Raw genomic sequence first — 9,427 nt, forward strand, 5'->3', positions numbered from 1 at the left:
ACTTCTCTACCGACATTGTTAAGATATTAAATAATTTTACACACTATTCTTTGTCTTGGCAGTGGCAAGGGGTTTGTAAGTTTCAATTATGGGTTAATATTTTTGTGCCGTTTCCTCAGTTTCTATAAATTGATTGTATTATATTCTACGGAGAAAATAATGACATATAAAGGATTTAGCGATTGGTCTGAAATTTCTGCTGGAAACTGCGAACTTCTTAATTTCATGGTTGTTTGTGTTGTCTATGACCTGTGACTGGGTAATGTGTTGGCATCCTATGTTTACAATTAAAGAAGTGAAATGTCGTGTCATGTTTAGAAATGAAAGAATTTACGAACAATTCCAGTGAAGGTTTTGTACACTAAGAATGACATAATTACCAAGAAATAAGCTTAATCATTGAATTGTGACTCATCGTTATTTAGAATGTGGCGGTTTCGATACGTCATCGCTTAAAAACTGTTCACTGTCCAACTTCCTGACTAATACGAAAGTTACACATTTATTGAACCATGGATTGGCATTTTGCCACATGGCGTTGACAAGGTTAAAGGCCAAGGTCCAAACAGGCTATGTGCCCGCGCTACGGAAGTAGGTTTGCGCATGTGCAACGGAATACGTACAGTGTTTATCTGGGAGGAGCATTTGGTAAATCCGACCCAGGTAGTTTATCAACATATTAGTGGCTGTTCACACATATTGGTTACATGTAGTTCTTGCCTAATTCGAAGAGTCCCCTTGTTATATTTTTTTCAAGTCTAGTGGCAGTGTTTCTGCTACGTTTTTTTCCGGTGAGTACGTACGGCCAAACACCCAGTCTGGGTGCCGGTGAAACACGTATTTCTATAAACTTATACATACAAATTATAACCCGAAAAATTGTATTTTGAGGGACCTGTTCTAACACGATCCAAACACTATTACACAGTGACAATTTGTATCATTGAAATTTTAAACTGAAATTCTTGGGTACGAACAAACTTACTTACTTGTATCATTTGTACAAGGTACTAGATTACAGTTGCACACGTACACACTAGCGTCGGCATTTGGTCGATCGTTATCACACCAAAATCGTTTAGATAGATGAGAATTTTTTTTACAGATTACATGTAGGTCGTGTTTTGACAACATAATCGTGAAAACTTCAAAATTAACTTCTCAAGTATCGCACGGCTTAGAGCGGACTAAGCTTTGCACTTCCATGTTTTACTTACTCAATCTGATTAAAATCCGATGTAGATGTCGGCTAATCGTGTATTGCTATCTTAATACCATCGTTATTTAGCTTGAATTGACCTTCGTAGTAGATGTTTACGTTTTTAGCCTGATCGTAGAGGAGGCGATCAGGCTAAAAACGTAAACATGTACTACGAAGGTCAATTCAAGTTAAATAACGATGGTAAGATAGCAATGCACGATTAGCCGACATCTACATCGGATTTTAATCAGATTGATACTTACTGTACAGTAGCTAGCTACGTGCGATCTCGAGTTTGGTAGAAATGTCATCGATGTTCCCGTTATAGTTTCCTTCCGTGTTCTAATTCTTTGAAAGTATCTGTTATGGCTGTTTTCACAGGTACTCGAATCAATGTGTATGATTTAAAAAAAAAAATATGTATGTAAATAAGTCTTATTTATATACAATACATTTTTTTTCTACACATTGATTCGAGTACCTGTGGCTGTTTTATGATTGATTAAACTTGTATTTCCAAACCCAATGTCCCATCTCAGAAAACAGTCAATAAAATCACAAACATGTGCTTCTCCGAGTTATCCTGATGTGTACGAGTACCACCCCAGCTATTTCAAAACAAACGCATAAATGCATACGTCGTGATGGGGTGAGTACGGACTCTTGTTTGGTCTCCGCTCTGTCTCCGTGCGTATGTTTGACTACGATGTCAGCCGATGTCATTTACATGACGAGGATTATTGCTGGATAGTGCCAAAACATATGGAAACGATTTTTGAGAAATCTGGAAAGAATTTAATACGATTTCTCAACTTTCAAATTTGAATGAAACAAATATTTATGATGCCTCCATGATTGTATGTCTTGTCAGTTCGCGTTACGTTCATCTCAACAACATGCACAGAGCTAGAGATCGTAGAGAACAGTCGACAGGTATAGGAACTATGTGTACAACATAGACAGTTGTCCTTGAAATTTGATGATCATTACAGAAATAAAAGAGTTGCCAACGTTAGATTTGTTTATGAATTATATCACACGTTTATCAGTATCAAATGTCTTACTAAATGTTTCAAACATGTCTTGCTTCGGGGTCATCAGAAAATTTAACTGAAAGTATGGGAATTATTGATCGAAATATATTCAGTCATAAAATTCTCAGGTTTCTGACAATTTCCAATACTTGTTACAAGAAAGGCTGCATTCCAAGAATATTTGGTTAGCTACATGTATTACATCTGATGCCATATACGTGACACGCACGATCATTGTCCAGTTTGCACCACATTGTGTGCCTCGCCTCCTGTACACGTACCGTACGTCTATTTTGTCTGTCAGTGCTACATTTTGCTTCCTCTCTTCATTTTTCTCAGATGTTTTAAGAATTTGAAAATAGTCAGTGTCCGATCGACAAAATTTCTTTCCGCTGAAGTTTAGAAAACATTTAGTTCTACTCTACGTAAACGTCGTGTTGTTGCATCATACATCATGAGACGTCACATTGACCTCACACTTCGCTTCGCGCTTCCTTCAACGTCCGGTCCCTATGAAACTAGTTCGAAGGCTTTCGCTAGCGATAGCGTGGCCAGTCTTGTTTTACCGCGTAATCCTCAAATGTTTTCCAAATAATTATGAATTTATTTCTTCTTCTTTTTTACACTTTGGGTATTTTACTTGCTATTAGTATTTCTGGGAAACTCATATTTAATTTTCCGACCTTAGAATTTTTTTCAATGGTCGTTTTAGTACTTTCCTTAGCCGGTCTCACAACTAAACTGTTGTAGGTGGTTATACTTATAAGTTATAGCTGGGCGTTGTGCCCGGTAGGTAACCGGCTATTATCTACATCACTGCCTACTAGGTATAGGTACGTCAACGACACAACTACTTGACAGAAAACACTTGTCGCGCGTACAAAAAGTTGTATGAAATTGTGATTTTACTAAGGAGTGTAGCAACCCAGAACGTACATCGATCAAACTGAGAAACATTTTGGTTTCATTTTATGTCATTCTATTTCAGTAACAATGTATCATTTTCACGTACCGTTCGCACATGTGAGCACAGGGAGCAGCGAGCATGTAACTGATTGATCGATCGATCGATCGGTTGATTTATTGATTGATTGATTTATTATTTGGTTGAATGATTGATTGATTGAATGATCACTTTTTGTCGTGCAATATAACTTATTTTGTGTGCGATATTGATCAATTCACTCATTGAGTTTTAAAACTATTTCTTTTTCTTTCCCTGGTTACTTTGCTCTCAGCTATATCTCAGACCACTAAAAGTCTTAGGCTGTATGTAATTCTCTCTTTTCTTTATTGTCTAAGTAAAGACACCTTGTCCATTATTGGCCTCTTAAAACATCCCTTATCTTATAATTGGCGAGATATCACTTACATTTACAATTTGCTTAATCTCTCATCTGCTGGGAGATTATCACACTGGGCAAACATTCGATCATGCATATTTACCAGTATATGCATGATCGAATGTTTGCCCAGTGTGATAATCTCCCAGCCAACACACACCACACACACACACATACACACACACACACACACACACACACACACACACACACACACACACACACACACACAGACAAACAGACAGACAGACACATATACATAATATATATATATATATATATATATATATATATATATATATATATATATATATATATATATATATATATATATATATATAATTGTTATATTTCGGTAACATACTTGACATCGATATCAGTGTCCTAAATTACGTTCCAATGGAGGCATTGTGTACACTTCCTGTGCAGGTAAATAAAGAATGAGAGAGACCTCTCCTAACCTGAAAATAGGTGAGTAGATAGGGGTATATTGTTGTTTCGACAGCGAATCAACTTGTTGTTCGGGATTCCACTTTAATACTACCTAATACAGCTATGGACTAGATACCTATATATTAATTCAGTTGTGCGATGTTAACATTGACAACAAAACGACATTGTCGCCCAGTGATAGTCCATAGCAGTATTGTGTAGACATTTCCTATGCATGTAAATATATCAAATAAAGTTCTCGTAACATGGATACAGATAAGTAGATATGGGTACGTTATTTGGATTCCTTTGGTGACAGGCAAGTTAACGGTCAGTCAACCATCAATTGTGTCTCATTCTGCACTAACAGGACCATTAAAGCAGGAAAAATAGTAATGCAATGGATTTGTCCTACGCATTATTGGTTTACAGAAACGAAAAACACAGGACACATTGATTGACTGATTGATTCATACATACATATGACAAATGCAACATAGGTGTATGGTCAACTTTTTCTATGACTTCAAGACGCAAGAACAAACCAAATAACCCGAATAGTAGATTCCGTCGGTGTTTGTTTTAATGATGGAAACCATAAATTACCTAAGTGGTAAGTGTGACTATAATTGTTCTAGTCACCTACATGTTGCGGATATCAATTATAAAATTAACTGAAACATGATAAAAAGTGCAATAATTAAAGGCCGAGTCTGCTGACAGGCGCCGGCCACGAGCACGTCGTGCTCGTACCCGACGCTGCGCCTGTCACGAGTACGTCATGCTCGTGACAGGTGTGACCTTTGACATCCATTAAGACGTGTTTCGTCAAATACACGGTCTTATTACATTCGAAATTGATCGCTCAAACATTATATCAGTTCTCAAATCTGTTAATTTATGTGTGATAGTATCTCTTTTTTCCCAACAACCGCGACTTCAGCTGCGTACCGCACACATGTGGCTTTAGCTCGTTGGTGGCGCTGTACTGTAGTATCAGTTGAGACCGAAGGTAGTCACATACAACTTTGACAACATTTCTGTTTTGCTAATTTTTAGCACTCTGCAATGAATTCATGAGCACTAATGTTCATTTATACACAAATATTTAGCTATATATAAACATATAAAAAACAAAGTAAGCTTTGCAGTTCGCCACGAATGTATGTAATAAAATGACCAAATAAACATCGTCGTTCAACTCCCCAGGTTTTTAGTCTCCCCCCCCCCACCAAAACCACCATTTTCACGATTATATGAAATATTTAAAAACGAAAAAACTGAGATGATGTAATAACTATATGCATTAGAACTTAGACACATCCCTCGTAAAATACGTTGTTGGTGACGTAATCAAACTGGACGAAACGGGTAACTTTTGGTGATTCAGAATTAAAAAATCAACTAAAGTTTGTGACTTGCGAAATATAACTTATTGTGTCGAGACTTCCAATCACACAACTCCCACAGCTTAGTTAACAGTCAGTGACGTCGACCCTCGTCACTTTACGCCCCACCCACTTTACACAGCAATCAGGTCACAAAATGTCCGAACCATTTTAAAAATAAATCAGCAAATTACACAATGATGTATAACGGATACAAAATCAATGGACGGGAAAGAAGAGACCATACAGATAATTATGGTTCACCGAACATCAAGTTGACCACTTGATTGATTTTATTCATTATAAAATGACCTTTATTCAATTTGAAAAACACGTTTACTCTAGAAATTGTCGACTTCCGGTTCAGAGATGCATTGCGTGAGACAAAATCGAACACGTACATGTAGTTGATGTTACGCTTACTTTCTCTTTATAACATTTGAAATAACATATATTCATCGAGAAACGATTGAAATACATATTGACATCCTTAATTGCGAGTGATTTCAATATAGAGATTAACAACTACCAATGATGACAGAAACGGCTTTTATTACTCATAAATTCAGGGTACGGTTAGTGATAGTCTGTAAGGTACGCCGTGACGGTGCGCCCTCAAACATCGGCCAAACCCTAACAGGTGTGAGAGGAGGCCGGTGAGGGCGAAACGTCACGACGTATCTTACAGTCTAGGTTAGTGACAACGTTTAGCGTCACCCTTAGTAGAGAGTGCACAACACGCTGCATGAATGACATGAGGTATGGGACGGCGCAAGATACACCTTGGAACCAGTAGCAGATCAATTGTGTAAACCTCTCAACATCTCATGTCATGACAAAAAAATGTTAATCATACACAAAGTACGTGTTAAATATCGTTTGAGCCATCACGGCTTAAGCTTTCGGCTACATTGAGATGGAATCGGTTTGCTATTGAACAATTGTATATTCTTGGTCAACCTGTTAAGATCTTTTGTAGAGATTTCGTGAGATACCACTATAGGATGATGTGTCGGGAACAATATATTTCTTTACAAAGCAAATATTTAGCAATTAAATCACCATGAATGTCAATGTTTTGGTAAAATTGACCTAAACCGCTGGAATAGATTTTCCACAACTCAAGTATTTCATTCTGTTTTACATCACTGATTTCGTAAAGGGCCACACGATGGGTTTATACGTATTTGGGCGTAATTTTTCCTACTTAGTGTAGGACGTAAGTTATCATACGTATCAAAAATCCCCCCAAAAAATCAGAAAAGCCCTACTACACAGTCAAATGTTCTAGCAATGAATGCCAGAACAAGATCATAATATTATGTAAGATATGTACCGACATTAACATTACACACTAGGGAGTTGTTTTACGTTTATTCACTTGAGTAGAAAGCTTATAATGTCAGCTTGTGCCACTTTAGTCAATAATTTCCTTTTTGTTGTTGAAAAATTCCTAAAAGTACCTAATGAACAATGACACTATAAGTGTTAACCTAAACGTTCCTTCGCAAACGTTATGTCCCCACCACATCATATATTGTTGGCCTCTTTTCGGATAGAACTATATTTTTAATGCAAGCTAACTAAAACTAAACAGCAAATATAGTAGTAAGTCTAGTGTAATATCAAGCTAACAAAAAAAAAAACATGTCAACTTTATCCCATACAAAATTGGACTTAAGGTCTACCATGGATTTGGTCTGACTCGTGATAGCTTGGTCGTCGTGCTATATTTTTGGAAATACACAAAACAGAAAAGAAAGTTCAAGTGGTCGCCAGGTTTAAAGACTTTGTTAATCCCATGTAATCTTTATATTAAAGGGGGTTTGATAATATAGTAAGTAGGTGGGTTTCACCTCTCCATAAATTGGAGAGGTGAAACCGGTAAAATTCAAATCAGGCGTGATTTCTGGAAGTGAATACTAATTAACACCTGTTTATTGAGATTACCGGTGATTTTATACGGTTCAAAATGTGTATGGGAAAACGCTGTAATGAAGAATTTTAAAGAAAGATTTCTGAAAATGAGTGTTATCTAAGTAATTCCAATAAATGATATATAACACACTAGAGTAAATACTGATAAATGTTTAAACACAAGGAAATATTAATCGATAAAAAACACTTAAAAAAATAATTATAAAAGACTGGCTTCACCAAACACTTTCAAATCAAACATTATGTTCAGCTAAAAACAGGGGAACAATTTTGGGCCAGGTTTTGTCATAGCCGTGTCAGTAGATGTCCTGCGAGTCTGAAAAGTCATTTTCACCAATATCTACATTTCGCGACGTCTCGAAAAATAAAAGAAATACCCATATTAAACTGAAGCAAAAACTGGGATAAGGAATTCAGTGTTTTGGTCAATCTCCTTAGCTATCACTTTGTCTATTATTTCTTTCTATTTCGCCTGTAAAGTTGAACATTGGATACTGATGGCTATGCTCGTGGTGTGTTGATCCCAGATTTCACTACCCCAATGTACAGAGGTCAGTTCATGGCTAATTTGATTAAATTCATTTTTTTTATTTTCTGAGAGGTCGTGTGGTGAGTGGTGAAACTGGCTTTTCAAGACTCGCTTGGCATCAATAACCACAGCAGCTATAACAAAATGAGACTCCTCTTTGTTACCCTTTAAATTGTACAATTATGAATGATGAAAAGTATTATCAAGATTATACGGAAAAAATTCATTATACTATCTAAATTGAAAATGCGAAATGTAACTACGCTATCATTGAATTTTAAATGTTTAAAGAAAATGATCAGGACTACTAATCATTTCAAAGTAAAAGTTAATATAATCAAACATCAAACTTATTTAAGTTTATCTGGAGTAAATGAAATTTGTTGATCTGCTTTGTTGTCGCTGTTGTTGTTGTTTTTGTTGTTGTCATCGTCGTCGTCGTCGTCGTCGTCGTCGTCGTCGCTGTTGTTGTTGTTGTTGTTGTTGTTGTTGTTGTTGTTGTCTTTGGTAAAGATTTAGTGTAACAACAGATGATATAAGGTAGACGGGGTTCTGACTAAATTCGAATGGTTTCCGAGTTGTACAAATTATAGCATCAAGTGTCACCAAAACATAAGAATCGATAACGATGTATGATTTTTGGTTCACATGGTATAGCAAAGCTATATTTTGCTTAGAAGATTCACTTGTTTACTGGAAGTTAGTTTAACATTTTATGTAAAAATTGCCTAATGTTCCTAAATTATTATGATAGTGATAAATCATCTCCCCCACCCCTCTCCCCATCTACAATCGTTACCCCCATATCATTGTCAATTTAATGATTACGTAGTCAATGTATTAGAGATTTTTCTGGTAAAGTTTGTATGAAAGCTTATCCAACGATTAGAAAAGCAAAAACAGTAAATTTACTGATATATCAATGATAACACTACTTAAAGCTAAGAATGTCAATTAAAAAATGGTTTTAAAACGTTTCGTCCAAATAAATGGTCCAATATATGACCTGGAGTACATTCTATACACGTACTGCCTGGCTGTCAGGACACTAGTAAACGTCTATAACCACGAGGGCTGTACTATATGTAATCCAGTAACTATTTCGCAAGGATGAAAGCCAATTGCAAGGGTATAACAATAGTTGCTAAATAACAGCACGTGGTGTTAGCATGACGTCTCCTAGTGCCCGAATAAGGCCAGGTTTTAAGTGTTTTGTAACACATCACTTTCTCGTGTACGTGTACGTATCTTTCTACAGTGAAAGTAAGTCCCCTCTTCGACTTTTCAGCTACCTAGAGAATATAAAACTCGAATAGTACCAACATTATCAAATTCTGATCTCTTTGCATCAATAATCCATAGCATGTGACATTCACTACAAGGCAATAATGAGATATATTTACCTATACCAAGTACTTCATGTTACAAAGTGATTCATCAAATATAAACAACTTGTAAAATATTATTTAACTGAAAACAATTTTATCGAAATAGCCAATCAATCCAATTGAATTGAAATATTGAATTTTTTTCCTTTTTATAGCGAAAATAAAAATGAATTT

This window comes from Glandiceps talaboti, chromosome 4 (assembly GCF_964340395.1).
Source record: "Glandiceps talaboti chromosome 4, keGlaTala1.1, whole genome shotgun sequence".
NCBI lineage: Eukaryota > Metazoa > Hemichordata > Enteropneusta > Spengelidae > Glandiceps > Glandiceps talaboti.